Source organism: Triticum aestivum, chromosome 2B (genome assembly GCF_018294505.1).
Source record: "Triticum aestivum cultivar Chinese Spring chromosome 2B, IWGSC CS RefSeq v2.1, whole genome shotgun sequence".
NCBI lineage: Eukaryota > Viridiplantae > Streptophyta > Magnoliopsida > Poales > Poaceae > Triticum > Triticum aestivum.
The window spans coordinates 726,352,603-726,361,040 of record NC_057798.1 but is presented as its reverse complement, the minus strand read 5'-3'; the positions used below and the strand labels follow the sequence as shown (position 1 = coordinate 726,361,040).

The following is an 8,438-nucleotide window of genomic DNA, read 5'->3' as shown; positions in this document are numbered from 1 at the left end:
GGGCACTATTGTGGCCTTGTCGGTGTTCTCCCTCGCTTTGTTCGTGCTCCGAGTGAAAACTCGGTCTGTTCTGACGGATGTGGCATCGACACACTGTGTCATTACCCTCCTAGGGGCGTCATCGGGGAATACAGGTTCCCTCTGGTTGTGGTGCGGGCAGCATTTTCGAGCAAAGCTTGGATCGTCATGCATTGCATCCCCGGTACTAGCGTTTGGTGGCTTGTTTTGCCTCCTCTCATTTACAAATGGTGGGGGTGCGGCAATAAAGTCTGATGATTTCTTCATGGAGAGGCGTGCTTACTTTTGGTCTCTACCTCAGTTGTTGTTATTAGTTCCGCTACTCATGTGCTTTGGCTTGGTGGCATGCTGTGCTTTTCTTATGCGTTGTTGGGTTTTTTTTCTAGTTTTTTATTTGAACGGCTTTGTAAGAGTGTTTTCTCAACACACTATCAATCGACCTTATGGCTATGTCTATAAAGCGAAACGAAAGCCGGCTTCGAGAGAGAAGTTGTACAAAGCTTAATCGCTGCCAAGAAACACAAGCCAGAAAACACAATATGCATACCTGCCGACACAGAACCATGCACGCTGAAACAATAAATTTATGTACATTACATTTCAAACTGTTTGTACAAGAAAGAGCGATCTCTACTGGATGGAACACTAACAATCTACTCTACTGGTCGAGCTAGTCTTTGTCCCACCAGAGTGGCCACTGACCATTGGCCAACACGATCCTAATTCCTGGACTCTCTCTAAAAGAAACATGGTCCTGGACGTACCGACTGACCAGACAGCCAGACAGCCCTTAGAATCTGAAATCTGGGTCGACATCCATTGCCCATGCAAATTTCTCCAGAATTGTCTTGGTGAAAATCTGTTACATAAATAGCCAATCCAAACAGCTTGTTAAGGACTGTAAAATGCTAGTAACAATTAAACAAGTAGTCGTTTGAAATAATAGAGCAAAGCACACGTATGGCACACAGTGTAGTTAATTCAACATTGAAACATCGTAGGAAGCTTAATTTCTATCAGACGAATGGGGGTCTATAACTCCGACGAAATCACTATTCTGACATTTTTAACAATCTTTGTCACAAAATGAACTCGACATGAAAGTATTTCACAATCTAACCCTTTTAGCAACGCCACAGCCCGTGGCGTTTCTTCTCCATACAAAAACGCCGAAGTAGCTCGCGTTTTAGACCCACATACGAACGCCAAGCTAGCTAGCGCTTCCGACCCACATGAAAACATCAAGCACGTTGGCGTTTCCGCCCAAGCAGAAACGCCATGATCATTGGCGTTTGTAGCATAAACTCCCGCCGCCGTCCCCTTTCTGAATGAACTCTCACCCGGACTATATAATAATAAGCTAGCTAGCAAACAAACAACGTGAGGTGCATGATTAGGGCTTGCAAGTCAATGTTGGAATAATTATGCATCTATGAGATGCCATTAGCAGAATCTAATTGCACCTAGATCACCTCACAACATGAACAGAGAAGGGTTTAGGGTTTCTTTACATGTCACGGGAGTGGACATGATCGCCTGCTCGGTGCAGACGTGATGCAGGGGTGATGTAGTCGAAGTAGATGTTCTCCTCGACGTCCTGATTCCTTCAGGACGCCACCGGCACTGCCCAGGGACAGCGGCGGCGGCTGGCTTAGGTCTTCCCGTCGCTGCAGCACTCCCCCTGATCGGATGGGGTGAGAGAATATCGGGAGGAGAGTAAACCTTACGTGAATTGTAATCTCGCAGGTGCCCAGCTCTCTCCCGTATCCCTTTTAATATGGCGCTGGCGACAGGGGACCCAAAACCTGAGTTGGTTTTTGGGCGCCCCCGATCAGGGCGCGTTAGTTCTGATCGAGGCTCACGTACGTTGGTACGTGGACCCCTTCACTTATCGTTATCCCTTTATCCTTTTTTTTCTTCTGTTAGACTAATAGATCTAACTGGCCTGTTTAAGCCGTCAGATCAAAACCAACATTCTCCCCCTTGATCGTTAGGCTTAACTTCATTCGCCCATTCTATATAGGAATGATGTACCAAAGTGAGGTGTTACAACAGCTCAAAACGCCATAGAACCTCAACACTTATAGTACACCCGCCTATTTCGAAATGGAAAACATTTTACTAATTGGGGAGTGGTTTATTTTAATGGTCCTCTTATTCCAGAATCATCAGGCCTCCAGTAGTCCCATGCCGGCAACATGCTCACGAAAGATACTGGGTGGTAAGCCTTTTGTTAGCGGATCCGCAAGCATATGCTTCGTTCTTATATGTTTAACATCAACTGTTTGATCCTGGATTCTATCTTTCACAACACGATACTTTATGTCAATGTGTCTGGCAGCATTACTTGACCTGTTGTTACTCGTATAGAAAACTGCTGGTTCATTATCGCAGTACAATAAAATTGCTTTAGATATGCTGTCAACCACTTTAAGTCCGGGTATAAAATTCTTTAGCCATACAGCCTGCCCGGTGGCCTCATAACATGCTACAAATTCTGCTTGCATCGTAGATCCAGCAGTTAACGTTTGTTTGGAGCTTTTCCACGATATAGCTCCTCCCGCGAGTGTGAATATATAGCCTGACGTGAATCTCATACTATCCACACACCCGGCAAAATCAGAGTCTGAATAACCAACAATTTCTAGGTTATCAGTTCTTTTATATGTAAGCATGAAGTCCTTAGTTCCTTGCATATAACGCAAGACTTTCTTTGCGGCCTTCCAGTGGTCCGGTCCTGAATTTGATTGGTATCTGCCAAGCACCCCGGTTACAAAACATAAGTCTGGGCGTGTACACACTTGAGCATATATGATGCTTCCAACAGCTGAAGCATAAGGAACCGACTTCATCTGATCAGTTTCACATTGGTTCCTCGGACATTGAAATGTCCCAAACTTATCGCCCTTAACTATAGGAGCAGGTGAGGGTGAGCACTTATGCATATTGAATTTTTTCAGTACTCTCTCAAAGTATGCCTTTTGAGATAGTCCTAACGTTCCTCTGGACCTATCTCGATGAATCTCGATGCCGAGGACATACGAAGCTTCACCAAGATCTTTCATATCAAAACTGGATGACAGAAAATTCTTAAATATTATTTTATCATTGTTTGCAATGCGGCGTAGTGCAGTGCATGCAGCTCATATGTTGTGCCGGCCGTACGTTGATGGCTGGCATAGTTTAGCATATATGTGCATACATGGGGGAGTTTATGCCACAAACGCCAATGATCATGGCGTTTCTGCCTGGGCGGAAACGCCAACGCGCTTGGCGTTTTCATGTGGGTCGGAAGCGCTAGCTAGCTTGGCTTTCGTATGTGGGTCTGAAACGCGAGCTACTTCGGCGTTTTTGTATGGAGAAGAAACGCCACGGGCTGCGGCGTTGCTAGAAGGGTCAGATCGTGAAATACTTTCATGTCGAGTTCACTTTGTGACAAAGATTGCTGAAAAGGTCAGAATAGTGATTTCGGCCCTATAACTCTATATGCATAGAGTTAGAGACATATGAACATGAGCAGTATGATCATGCACTCACGAGGTTAATAGCTATGCGGATAGCTCATAATAGAAGCAAGAAGTAGTCCCTCAAACTACGGTACCTTATCCCTGTCAATAGGAACTTAATGGGTTTTGCACCACGCCACAGTAATTCTAGGATCAAGGTAGTTGATCTTTGATGTGCCTAGTGCCACCGTCTTCAAATCTTCTTTGTTATTCTTGTGGTTATCCGTTTCCACTATCCTAGTTTCAACCTGAGATAACTTCTTCTGCAACCTGCAAATTTAGATTATGTATGAGATTGTCCCCATTCTTTGATCAGGCAAGTACAAAAGAAAATGATATATCTGTGTCTGAGATGTACATTTCAGGGGTCAATTTTCTCCTTCGCTTTGCATCTCCATCAGAGCCTACAAGCTTTCGTTTCTTCGCTTTTTTAGACAAAAGTTTGTTTGTTTTCTCCAATTCTACGTTCAACTGATCCCTCTGAGCCTGGAGAACGAAATAAAACAATGACAAAAAGTTTGCGGGGCGAGCACAAATCTGAGATAATGAACCATTTGAGGGCAGCAACCAACCGTTAATTCATCAATCTTTTCATTCAACTTATTCATCTGGGAATCATGTGATTTTGGGACAGCACGCTGATGGTTGCAGATTATAGCAACCTGAGTAAATGAGAAACATTGTTGAGTCAAGAATAGTTATAATGCAAGTTTTCTTCCTCAAGAACTATTTTGCCTCTCTTTTTCTGCGGCGAATGCATTGGGTTGGTTCCCTGGTCAAAACAGAAAATACTGACTGAAAGCTTTTACCTCTTTGTTTGCTCGTTGATAGACTTTAGCTTTTTCATCAACGGTTCCATCTGTTGTTTCTTTGTTCAGCTGTAATACGATCGCACGTATATTTATTCCGATCAGAAATATATTACGACATAACATGGTAGTCACATTAGACATGATAACATTACACATTCTATTTTGGGATTATGGTAAGGAAGTAGATAACAGGGTTATCTGAAGCTATGAATGTTGGAAACGATTGTTTTGGCAATGCTTCACGATGTATTGATCGGTGCAAAGCGCACGTATATATGGAGTACAAAGTGGGCCACAACCTCAACTATACAAAGACTAGGAGGTGGGCCAGACTATACAATAGACATGTACAAACCATATATTCAACACCCTCCCCCGCAGTCGAAGCGTCGCCGGAGACGCAAAGACTGGACCTGAACTCCTCGAAAACAGAAGTAGGCAGTCCCTTCGTCATGACGTCGGCGAACCGCTGCGCCGTCAGGACGTGGAGGACCCGGATGCGCCCGAGAGCCACCTGCTCACGAACGAAGTGTATATCGAGCTCAATATGCTTCGTTCGACGATGATGGACCGGGTTGGTGGAGAGGTAAACGGCGGAGACGTTGTCGCAGTAGACGAACGTAGCCTTGTGAACATCACAAAGCAACTCCTGAAGCAGCTGACGGAGCCAAGAGCATTCAGCAACGGCGTTAGCCACTGCTCGATACTCAGCCTCGGCACTCGAGCGGGAGACGGTGGGCTGTCGCTTGGAAGACCAAGAGATCAGGGACGGCCCTAGGTAGACACAGTACCCCGAGGTGGAGCGCCGTGTGTCCGGGCAGCCAGCCCAGTCCGCATCAGAGTAGGCGACGAGGTCGGTGGAGGTGGAGGCCGTCAGCGTAAGTCCCAAGGACTGGGTGCCGCGTATATATCGGAGGATACGCTTCACCAGAGTCCAGTGAGAGTCGCGCGGAGCGTGCATGTGAAGACAGACCTGCTGAACGGCATACTGCAAGTCGGGGCGCGTCAGGGTCAGGTACTGCAAGGTGCCCACAATGGAGCGGTAGAAGGCCGCATCAGATGCAGGCGAACCCTCCAAAGCGGAGACCTTGGCCTTGGTGTCGACTGGCGTGGGAGCGGGCTTGCAGTTAAGCATGCCAGCTCGGTCAAGAAGCTCATGAGCATAGCGATGCTGATGCAGGAAGAACCCATCGGGCCGTCGAACCACCTCAATGCCAAGAAAATAATGCAGAGGACCCAAATCCTTCAGGGCAAACTCATCACGAAGACGAGCAGTGAGTTGCTGGAGGAGCGCGACAGTGGATGCCGTCAGAATGATGTCGTCGACGTATAGCAGCAAGTAGGCCGTGTCAGCTCCGTGATGATACACGAAGAGGGACGCATCGGAGCGAGTCGATGTAAATCCGAGCGTCTGCAGGAAGGCGGCGATGCGCTGGTACCAGGCTCGAGATGCCTGCTTCAACCCGTAAAGCGAACGGGAGAGCAAGCACACATGATCTGGATGCGTGGTGTCGACGAAGCCGGTGGGCTGCTCACAGAACACCTGCTCAGCTAGGTGGCCGTGCAAGAAGGCGTTGGACACGTCCAACTGATGCACAGGCCATGCTCGGGACACGGCTAGCTGGAGCACGGCGCAGATCGTGCCCGGTTTAACAACTGGGGCAAATGTGTCGGTGAAGTCCACGCCCGCGCGTTGCCGAAAACCCCGAACCACCCAGCGAGCTTTATAGCGCTCGAGAGTGCCATCCGGACGAGTCTTGTGCCGAAAGACCCACTTGCCCGTGATGATGTTGGCACGGGGCGGCCGAGGGACGAGCTGCCAGGTACGGTTCCGCTGGAGCGCATCGAACTCTTCCTGCATCGCAGTGAGCCAATGAGGATCTCGAAGGGCGGCTCGAGCTGACGATGGGAGAGGAGACGGCTCAGAGGCGGAAGCAGCGAGAAGATACTCATCGCTGGGGTACCGCGTGCTCGGGCGAAGGGTGCCAGCCCGAGAGCGAGTCATCGGGCGGGGCAGCGGGTCCGGAGGGGAGGCGGGCGAGGACGAAGACGAGCCCGCCCCCGATGTGACCGCCGCGGGCGAGGCCTCCGCGAGGCGGCGGGTGAGGCTGCCGGTGATGCGGCGGGCGAGGCCGCCTGCGTGGCGGCGGACGAGGCCACCGGCGTGGCGGAGGCAGCCGGCATGGCGGCGGACGAGGCCACCGGCAGGGTCGAGGCCGGGGACGCCGGGGGCGTCGCAGGCGTCGAAGGAGGTGCAGCCCCTAGGGCAACCAAACGGGGAGAGACTCGACCCGTGGCGCGGGGGGCACCCTCAAAGCCGGGAGGCGGCCCAAGAGAGGCACGTGGGCGGCCATCACCGGAAGCGGGCAAGGCCGCATCATCCGAAGGTACCTGCTGGAACGGAAAAACCATCTCATCAAAGTAAACGTGTCGTGAAGTGATCACCCGATGAGAGATAGGATCATAGCAGCGGTAGCCTTTGGTGTTAGGAGGATAGCCGAGAAAGATGCAGGCCACAGACCTAGGTGCGAGCTTATGAGGAGTGGTGGAAGCGATGCTGGGGTAGCACAGGCAACCGAAGATGCGGAGCTCAGCATAGGAGGGTGGCGTGCCAAACAAGAGGTGATGAGGTGCGAAATTCCCGCGAGTGCGACAGGGACGAATGTTAATGAGTAGTGATGCGGTGGCAAGCGCGTCGGGCCAAAAACATGGTGGCACGTTGGCGTGAAAGAGGAGGGTGCAAACACAGTCATTGAGAGTGCGTAGCACGCGCTCAGCGCGGCCGTTTTGTTGCGAAGTGTACGGGCAAGTGAGACGAAAGATCGTGCCGTGTGTGGCGAGAAGGTTGCGGATCGCAAGGTTATCGAACTCCTTCCCGTTGTCTGTTTGCAACGCATGAATGGGACGTCCAAACTGCGTGGAGACATAGGAGTAGAAGGCGGTGAGAGTGGCAACAGAGTCCGACTTTCGCCGCAAAGGTCCACACATAGTGTGAAAAATCATCAAGTATGACAAGATAATAAAGATAGCACGTGTTACTTGCAACAGGAGAGGTCCAGACATCACTATAAATTAACTCAAACGGGTATGATGCGACATGCGAGGAATTGCTAAAAGGAAGACGAACATGTTTGCCGAGGCAACAAGCATGACAAGTGTGATCGTCGATCTTATTACACGTGAATGAAAAACTCCGAAGAATATGACGAAGGGTGGTGATGTTGGGATGACCGAGACGAGCGTGCCAAAGGTCCACTCCGGCGGAAAGCGCCATGGGTGCAGCAACGGATGAGGTAGGTGAGTGGACCGGGTAGAGCTCGTCGGGGCTGTCACATCGGTGGAGCACCATCAGGGTACGGGCATCCTTGACAGAAAAGCCAAACATGTCAAATTCAACGGTAACAGGATTTTCACGTGTAAGAGAACGAACGGAAACAAGATTTTTAATGATGTCAGGAGAAACAAGCACATTAGAAAGATATAATGGCATGGAGTTAGAAGAAAAAGCAGCATGGCCGACATGAGTAATGGGCATGGAAGAACCGTCACCCACGGTAATGCGAGCAGCGGTGTGAACGGGGTGAGCGGCAAGAAGGTTACCGGGGTTGGCGGCCATGTGAGTCGTGGCTCCGGTGTCCATATACCAGTCGCCACCGCCAGTGTACTGCTGCGGCATGGGGGCGGTGTGGAGAGCCGCTAGGAGCGCGGGATCCCAAGGCGCCGGCGGGAGGGCCGGGGCAGACGGCGCCGGCTGAGGCGGGGGCGCCACATACCCATAGCCCGAGGGGCCGTAGAGCGACGTGGGCTGATACGCCTGAGGGGCCGCGTACAGGGCCTGATGAGGGGCCGGGCGGGCGCCAAAGGAGCCGGGGACGGGGGGCACGCGGTATAAGCATGGAGTACGCGTGCACAACCCCCGTTCAGGGGTTTTGGCCGGCCTGCCAGGGCGCCGGCGGCAGCTGGTGCTGCGGCGGGCAGGGCGCCCCGCCGTGGGCAGTTGGCTGCTGCGGCTGCTGCTGCTTGCGGCCTCCGCGGCCGCGACGCCCGCCCCGGCGCTGTTGCTGCTCGGCGGGGGCGGAGGGGCCTGCGGCGGCGCCGGGTA

The 8,438-nt window shown here is 51.3% G+C and overlaps 1 pseudogene; it reads right to left on the bottom strand.

Annotated features, from left to right (window-relative positions):
• Positions 1-808: 808 nt before the first annotated feature.
• Positions 809-8,438, bottom strand: part of LOC123042318 (DNA topoisomerase 1 beta-like) — a 12,513-nt pseudogene continuing 4,883 nt past the window's right edge.